This window comes from Hermetia illucens, chromosome 4, assembly GCF_905115235.1.
Source record: "Hermetia illucens chromosome 4, iHerIll2.2.curated.20191125, whole genome shotgun sequence".
Classification (NCBI taxonomy): domain Eukaryota; kingdom Metazoa; phylum Arthropoda; class Insecta; order Diptera; family Stratiomyidae; genus Hermetia; species Hermetia illucens.
In genome coordinates this window covers 146,901,974-146,911,769 of record NC_051852.1, presented here as the reverse complement: position 1 = coordinate 146,911,769, position 9,796 = coordinate 146,901,974, and positions in this window count along the sequence as shown.

The following is a 9,796-nucleotide window of genomic DNA, read 5'->3' as shown; positions in this document are numbered from 1 at the left end:
GTGTATTCGCGACATTGTTCAAAAAACTGTGAATCAAGCCGGGTTTTTCAAAAACTGCGGAACTACTGACGAAATACACGTAGCGCGATTGACATTCCATTTATGGATTTGGAGGAAGCGTATGACCGTGTATGACACCACCTATTACCAGAAGAACTCGTGCGCAGGGTTCAAAGTGTGGCGGGTGTATCAAAACCGCTTCGTATCTTTGTTGCTGTTCATCAAGGAAGCGCCCTCTCACCACTCCTCTTTGTTCTTGTTATGGACACCGTCACATGGGACATCCAACGTCCAGCGCCATATACATTGCTTTATGCAAATGACGTTTTCCTAGCATCTAATAGCAAGAATAATCTCGAGCAACTTGTCCAAAAATGGAATGATTGCCTCATGCAGCACGGTCTCAGATTGAATTTAAACAAAAACTAAATTTTTGACGACCGATCCCCATGAAACAGGCACAATCACTGTCAGCGGCAGTGATCTGCCCAGAACTGAGCGATTTAATTACCTCAGATCAACGCTATCAGCCAATGGAGAACTGCGTTATGAAATTATTTCACGAATTAACGCAACCTGGATGAAGTAGCATTCCACAACTGGTGTTCTTTGCGATCGACGTATCAACGAGCGTCTCAAATCGAAAATTTATCGCAATGTCGTCCGTCTTGTCGCTCTCTATGGTTTTGAGTGTTGGCCGACTATAGAAAAGAATGAACGGTGTCTTGCGGTAAAGGAGACGAAGATGTTGCGTTGGACAAGAGGAATGACACGCCTTGGTTACATCTGAAACGAGGATATCCACGACCGATATAGGGTTGCACGGATCATGGAAGAATTGCGGGAGAGGGGTCTTCGTTGGTATGGTCACTCGCCACGGCTAGTCTGAACATCGAAATCGAAGGTGGATGACCAAAAGGCCGGACGAAACAATGGTGACTTGATGCGCCGGATTGTAATTTGAAGGCCTCGCGGCTGCATCCAGATCAGGCGTTTGAAAATGACTCAAGCGATTACGACCAGCCAGCCAGCGAATTTGATAAAGACTAAAGAAAAAGAAGGTAACAAAAAAATGGCGAGAGATGTGTCTTTTATGGTACGGTCATGTAATTCGCGGTGACGAGAACTCAATAGCTAAGATTGGCTTGAGCGTCGAAATCAATATGAAACCACCAAAAGTCCGACTGAAAAACCGACGCTTTGACAAGTTCGAGGATGACCTGAGAACCTATCAATTCCACCCGGGCCAAGCCTATGACTGAGAAAAGCGGCGCATTTGATAAAGATAGGCGCGCTTCGCTACTAAATAGGAGAAAGGCTAAAGAGGAAGAAGAAGAATGTCGTGTATATACGGTGGGCCGACTCCGGAGTCAGTGTCCTCCGGTTGTGGGATTGCCAGCTGCTCACCCGTTGATATTTTATTGGAGGGGTTGAGGAGATCAAACATCTTTTATTCACCTTTTCTTTTCCGCTCATAATACTAAATTCTTCTCCAAACAGTCTTATCTTTGGCAAAATTGGCGTTAATATTCTGGGCCATATTGTCAAAATGGTGTATTTCCTTTACGTTATTCGTTTAAATATATTATTCTGTGCTATTCAGATTTGTGAAGCATAATAACCTCCTTGAGAAAAAATTATAGAAAGCGGACTAAATATATAGTCAAAATCTGATAAAGTGTCTATATCCGTATTTGTGCATCAGCGAGACATGCTTTTTTGTTGAAATTTCGACGGAATGAGTTGATTAACTGAAATAATACCCATCATAGCACTCTTAGAAAATCACTTGTTGCGTGAAAATCCTTCAAATTTAGAGAAGTTTGATTTCACTTCAGAGTTTTATTGCCCTTTTGAAAAGTGTTCATTGTTATTTGCCTGGTACACTTTTGAATTACTTTGAAGCAATTTCACTCATCAGAAGAGCAAATACTAAGCCAACAATCTCGCTCAAAAATACTTCAAATTCCGACATCTCAATCCCCTAATTCAATTGTAAATACCACGCGCAATGATGTAGGCGCGTAAAAGTTCACGTCGATAAGAGGAAAACAAATTAGCACCCACAGCGAAATATGAAAATTGGGAAAGCACTGGGGCTACTATCAGTTAAGCAGCGTTTTATCTTTTCATGACCACCCGCCCCTCTTCCTGAGCGAAAATCCATCACGATCATTAGTGTGTCATTTGGACGCTGATTTGTTGGTTTCAGAACGAGTACAGCTCAAGCCTCCCACCCTGATCCACCCTATCTTCTTACAGCAAAGTTACATTCCAATAAGATAACAATAATCATCGCTCTAAGTGTTATCAGCGAATGAATGGCATGGGAACGAGTGGTCTGGGAATGATACAATTTCCAATTTATTTGGGGTAGAGTCATAACAACTGATTACTGACAGCGGATGAAGCTTGTAAGATATTTTGGAATTCGACAGAAATCTGAAGGGAATCCCGTATCGTTCGTGACTAAGTAACCGAAAAGATACATAGATAACAACTTTAACAAAATTGATTATTATTGGATAGTTGCTTACCACGTTCTATTAATTTGCTTTACGCCTTTTCATTTCAGATATCTGTTGCTAGATACTTTCCTTATTGATGACTGACCGCTAATCACGTAATTGTCAAACACTTCATTAAGCACTTATGCAAATGTTTCACTCATTCCAGTCATTTATGCACAATCAAATTTTAATTAACACTTTTCACCGTGGGATTTTTATGCATGCATTTTACGATTAAGACTTGAATTTCAAATGACCCTTTCCCCGCTTTCGATAAAAAATGCGTTCCACCGAACTGCTATAGATTTAAAACCATCACTTTCCGTTCAGATACTATGATAGATTCAAGGGAATTTAGATTGTTTTTACTTAGAGGGAAGCCGATCGAACGTATCTACTAAAACACGTGTTCAAGGCCGCTTTATCATGCGGATACCCCTAGCACTACCACCCAAAGACAAGGGGGACAGAGACAGTCCTTAACAGTTCAGTAAACTTCAAAAAACTTTGATGTGGAGTTGAACGAAATTTCACAGCAAACTTGTTCTGCCCTCGGGAAGGTCATTCGATTCCACACAGCTGCTGGGGTTGATAAGGAATAATCACGCAACGTAACGTAAACAAAACGCCTATGATGCACTATCCGAACGCGATTAAATCTTCGCCTGTTGGAACCAGGGAACCAGGCTGGCAAAAGGGCGGGTACAGTGTTCACCCCCAACAAGATATTCAACGCACTTCAGATAAATCGCTGAAAACAACGCTACTCGCTTTAAGTGGTAGCCACCCTTCAAGCGAAAAGGAAAACAGGCACCCACGATAATGCTTCAGAAGATTTCGTAACAATCTCAGGCAGGGATGGTGCGCGATGCAAATACCAACGAGAGTTGTTGACTAAAATTTCTTTAATTCACGAACGAATCGTAAGATCGACTTGCAAGACGCGAATCAGTCCACGTACAACAATGAGTCCACAAGTCAGCATGTAGAGCAGCGACGAGAACTTCCAGAACCCCGAACGTTTGGAGGGAAGGCTGACGCATAGAGACTCAATGTAATGACGGCGGGCGGATTGGAGCTTCCACAATACTACACATTCTTGGTGTAGGTACTATACGAAAGTACTCTCAAACATTTCGGGGGCGGCTAGACAGCGCCCGCAAGGGAATCAGTCATCCATTCCCTCACTACACCATAGAAATCATCCATTACCACCCCAGGACTCTTCCCCTTGTCCATGGACAATGCCAGCAACAGGGGATAGTTTGGTCGCGACGGGAACACTCGAACCCTTCTTTGAACCCTTCATTCCCTAAATACACTCACGGACGCATGTCCACATTTCAACCCTCTCTACAAAGGGGAATAAACTTGAAAATATTTCCGTCAATAGAACGAACGCGGGATAAGCCGGCAATCGTGGGGTTTATTTGCATAGAGCCGCGGCCAGTCGTACAATTATCAGCAATCGTATTTCGATGACATAGCTTTGGAACGGTTTTCTATGCTTTTCCATTTCCACGCCATACCCTGGAATGAGTAACATGTGGGCACTCTTAGTTCAAGTTGATAGTGCCGGCAAAATGCGTTCTATTTGCTTCTGGTCTAGGCAGACCCAAGTACGCGGATGAGAGTCGCCTCTTTCCCTGAAAGGAGCCTGCGCAGTATCGTGGAGCTGATATCAACGAAAGCTTGCTTGGGGGTAGTGACTTCAGGGCTTGGAAACATTCAAAATGGAAAGTTCTTTAGACTTTTCTCATTCCTGGAGAAAATTCATTCAGTGTTTATTAAAAAACTGCTATTCAAATAATATCTTTTGGTTTTCATCAGTATGCAACTGCGACGCATGGAGGGGGACTTCAATTAAAGCTCTTGAATGCAAGATAAGTAGAAATGACAAACATATCTATGTTGTTGATAGTTAACCATTGTTAATTCAGATTTCAAACTCATAGACGATACTGGGTAGTGTATAAAACTTACTGGAAAATTCCTAAGAAATTGTGAATAGAGCAGAAATTGTAGGGGAAAATTCAAAACCGAAATAAAAAAATTGCAAACCCGTTTCCAATATCTAAAGGAGGTACCATAACTAGCTACATGTCGCTAATGAGTATGGTCGTGACAGTTGAAAAACCGGAAAACTCACAGAACAAATTCCATTCCCGAAATTTCCATTATTAAGCCTGGGAAAATTCACGAATCCTGTTTGGAGCAGAAATTTGGTGGCAAGTCATTGGGTCAGTAAAGTCCGAAATAGGCAGCCTGGTCTGCTTCAGGTTAAGGTTGCATAATTCACATAATAAGTCTTCACACGACCTCCTCAGGAGTTTGTAGAGCGGCGCTGGGAATAGACTCATCCAACTGACGAGGATCCGTTTGCTTGCTGGTCATGTGCCAGGGGCAACTGGATCTGGCGGGGGATGAACCGAAGCAACAGCCCGGGGATCGGGTGGAGAAGGTGCTAATAGGACCCAAGTCGAGGTGGAACAGCATATAGCGAGAACTGCGTGGTAATGGGAAGCTTCGTCTTTAGTATGTGAACTCTGAACACCTTGGACACCTTCAATTTCAAATAATATCCTTACCCAGGTGGCCGGGCTAGCCAGTTTCCCGGACTGCTTGTTGGACCAAAACATGGACTCAATTATTAAAACAAGTCGGGAAACCGGAAGCTTGACGTTTCAGGTATAAACGATTTTGTGTTTCGCTATGTGAGGAGCATAACGCAGTTCTCCATTGGCTGATAGCATTGACTCGAGATATTTAAATCACTCACATCTGTTAGCTGTAGTGACCTCCCCAGAACTGAACGATTTAAATATCTCGGGTCCCAATGGAGCCAATGGAGAACTGCGTAATGAAATTGCTTCACGCATTAACGCAACCTGGATGGCATACCACAACTGGTGTTCTTCATGATCGACATATGAGTGAACGCTTCAAATCTAAACTTTACCGCAATATTGTCCATCCTGTCGCTCTCTATAGTGTTGGCCGACTATAAAAGACAATGAAAGGAGTTTTGCGGTAATTTTGGCGTGATAAGTTTTAATCACATGCGAAATGAGGATGTCAACGATCGATATGGGGTTGCATCGATCTTGGAAAAACTGCGAGAGGCGTCTTCGATGGTATGGTCAAGGCCGGCCAAAACAACGGTGGCTTGATACGCTAGATGAGGCTTGAAAAGCCTCGCGATTACATCCAGATCAGACATTTGATAAAATAAAATGGCGAAACCGATCACGACGGGCTGACCCTGCTTGTGAACGGGACAAAGGCTGAAGAAAAAGTACAAGATGTGAGGAGAGATGAGTGCATGATAGTTCTGTGTCATATAGTCAAAAATTCATAAAATCATAAAACATAAAACCACTATAGAAGATGTGGGAAGGTGGAAGCTTACGGTGCAGGGGCTCGGAACCTCAGCAAGCTCCTGGTCGTCGATATCCCTCGACCACAGTGCCTTGGCAGTGGACAATTTGGTCACAGCGGCATCTAAGCAGATCGCAGAACGATAAAAACAGCAACAGCACCGATCGCACATATTCAAGCAACAGCAGGAGGTACTCCAGGACCAGGAAAAGGACCCATTCAGAAGAAGTTCGTCAATTTTGAGATCTCCGCTAATGCCAAACATCAAAAAGATAAAACGGAGGGAAGGTCAATGAATGCCAAATGTGAGGGACTATAGTAGTATTCCAGTTAGGACTCATGGAGAGCAAAGCCTGAAGCAGAGGAATTACCTTTCACACAGCTTCATGCAAAAATATTTGACCTGTTCGAGTTCATAAAGGACAAGCACACCGTGCATCAAGCCATAAAAAATATGGTGAGAGATATTACATTCATCATCATCAACGGCGCAGCAACCGGTATCCGGTCTAGACCTGCCTATATAAGGAACTCCAGACATCCCGGTTTTGCGCCGAGGTCCACCAATTCGATATCCCTAAAAGCTGTCTGGCGTCCTGACCTACACCATCGCTCCATCTTAGGCAGGGTCTGCCTCGTCTTCTTTTTCTTCCATAGACATTGCCCTTTTCCGGGCTGGATTATCCTCGTCCATACGGATTAAATGACCCGCCCACCGTAACCTAACCCAAGTCTCCGAGGAATGCATGAGGACTGGCAAGATCATAGTCTTCTACAATAAGAGATTTGACCCTATGGTGAGACTTTGGAGCGAAACGGTTTTTGCAAGCTGAAATAGGTTTTGTTGACTGCCAACGGATTTGATCATCGTAGCTGTTATCTGTTGTGATTTTCGACCCTAGATAGGAGAAATTATCGACGGTCTCAAAGTTGTAGTCTCCTATCTTTATTCCTCCCGTTCCACCAGTGCACTCTGATGTTGTTGGTTGGTTGGTTTTTGGTGCTGACGTTGCCACCATATATTTTGTCGTGCCTTCATTGATGTGCAACCGAAGATCTCGTGCCGCCTGCTCAATCTCGATGAAGGCAGTTTGTACGTCTCGGGTGGTTCTTCCCATGATGTCGATATGGTCAGCATAGGCTAGTAGTTGGGTGGGCTTAAAGAGGATCACACCTCTCGCATTTACCTCAGCATCACGGATCACTTCCTCCAGGGCCAAGTTAGAGAGCAGGCATGATAGGGCGTCCCCTTGTCGTAGACCGTTGTTGATGTCGAATGGTCTCGAGAGTGATCCTGCCGCTTTTATCTGGCCTCGTACATTGATCAGGGTCAGCCTAGTCGGTCTTATCAATTTCGTTAGGCTACCGAATTCTCTCATGGTTTTGCCTTGGCTATGCTATCATAGGCGGCTTTAAAGTCGATGAAGAGATGGTGTAACTGATGTCCATATTTCAACAGTTTTTCCATCGCTTGCAGCAGTGATCTTTTGCTGATTTACCTAGAGTGAAGCCTCTTTGGTATGGGCCAATGAAGTTTTGGACGTATGGGGCTATCCGGCCTAGTAAGATAACGGATAATATCTTATAGATGATACTCAGCAACGTGATACATCTATAATTGCTGCACTGTGTGATATCTCCCTTTTTATGTATGAGACAGCAACCAGTCGTCAAGCATTGATTCGGTGTCCCATACCAAGCCGCTTCTCCGCTCGCCAAGTCGCTTCGCTGCTCGCCGGAGTTCGTGATAAGTCTCCGTGCGTGCCCGCGTCTTTTGAGAGTGCAACATTGCTCAATATGCGGCATTCTTCCGTTCCGTTGCTAGCTTACATTCATCGTCAAACCAGACGTTCCGACTCTTTCTGCGGCTGGGGCCAAGTATGTTTGTGGCCGTATTTATGATAACGTTCTTCAAGTGATTGTGATGATCATTTGTTGCTGCGGCATCTCCAGGATCTCTGTTGACTGCGGTTATTGCGGCATCCATTTGCGAAGGGCTGTATTGTAAATGGCTTCAGTATTAACTCTCACCTGATTGTCAGAGAGGATTCTGGGTGGTGTTGTTATTCGAGCTGAGAGCACCATGCCAACGAGATAGTGATCAGAGTCTATATTGGCACCCTTATACGTTCTGACATTCATCAAGGCTGAGAGGTGGTGGCGCCCAATCAACACGTGGTGAATTTAGTTGAAAGTGGTTCTGTCTGGAGAGGCCCATGTATGTTTGTGGACCGCTTTCCGTGCAAACCAGGTACTTCTAACAACCATTTCGTGTGACACTGCTAATTGAATGATCCGCAGTCCGTTATCATTTATATTTTGGTGTAAGCTATGGCAGCCAACGTATCGCCTGAATACGGGCTCCTTCCTTACTTGGCTGTTAAAATCCCCAAGTATAATTTTGATATCATAACTCGGACAGACTTCGAGGGTTAGTTCTACTGCCTCGTGGAAGGTACCTTCTCGGAATCTGCAGTCTCCTCTGTAGGGGCGTGAATGTTAATGAGACTTATATTTCTAAATTTGCCTCGCAAGCGCAGAGTGCATAACCTTTCGCTTATTTTTTCAAAGCCGATAACAGCAGGTTTCATTTTTTGGCTGACTAAGAAACCTTCTCCGAGAACATGGTTTACCGGATGGTCACTATAATATATGGTGTAGCGATTCTTCTCCAGGAAACCGGTCCCTGTCCAACGCATCTCCTGCAACGCTGTTACATCAACCGTATATTGAGACAGGGTATCGGCTAGCTGCTTGACAGCTACATCTCTGTACAGCGAGCCCAGATTAGATTGCTCTATAAGAAATCACAGCAGGAAAAATGAAATTCCAAGCGCAAGTCAAAATCTGCGGTCGCAACTGTGTCACAGGCGACCCAAGTGATACCTAATCGTAAGATGTGGATCCTGTGGGAAATCAGCAGGCTCCTAAGAGGGAAAAGGCCATACAAATAGTTCCGAAAAAGGGAACTAAAAGTACCGAAGAGAGAAAGTAGGCCCCCCAAGTGCGAACTCCGGCAATCGAATCGGCAAAATACAAAGGGAATGAAAACGGTGGATGGACCAAGGTAGTTAATAAAAAGGCAAAGAAAAAGGCAAAAGTGCGAATTCGCCCAGAAGTGATTGTGGTCTCCAGGAATGGAAGTTTATCCTATGCGGAGATCAAAAGTCAAAGCTGACTCCGATCTAAAAGATCTAGGCGAAAATGTTAGCAAGATTCGAAAGACCCAGAAGAGTGACCTCATATTTGAGCTGAAAAATAAACAGCTTGAGGAAAACTGATGGCTTCCGAACTCAGGTTAAGAACTCACTTGGGGAGAATGTCACAGTAGTCCAAAAACATGAGGTCTATATACAGTGCAAGGATCTCGATGAAATCACAACCAAAGGAGAAATTTGCACTGCCTTGATGGAACAGTTCAAGCTGGAGGAACTTACCGAGGAGTCCAGTTTGAGTTTGCGAAAAGCCAATGGCAATACTCAAACGGCCACATTGCGATCAGCGGTGGACGCCGGGCAGATGTTATTTGTGGCCGGGAAGGTTCGAGTAGAATGGGCTGTTTGCCGTCTGAGCGAGCAGATTTCTCTAAAGTGGTGCTTCAAGTGCCTCGTCTTTCGCGGAGGCATGCACCATGCATTGATTGGTTCGATCGATGCAGAAGGTGTGGGGTGAAAGGCCATATTGCTCAAGATTTACTCGAGTAGACCACCTACGAATCTGAGGTTCAAATTGCCAACCTTTGGAGATCCCTTTACAAACCGCCACGGTGGCATATGGGTTACAGATTCGACTTGTGGACCGGCGATATGGGCATGCGGTCGACAAGCCATCCAATGTACTGGGAGTCAGACAGCCAACGGCTTTGTGTGGACGAAAAAAACGTGATAAATGTGTACAGCTGTTACGCC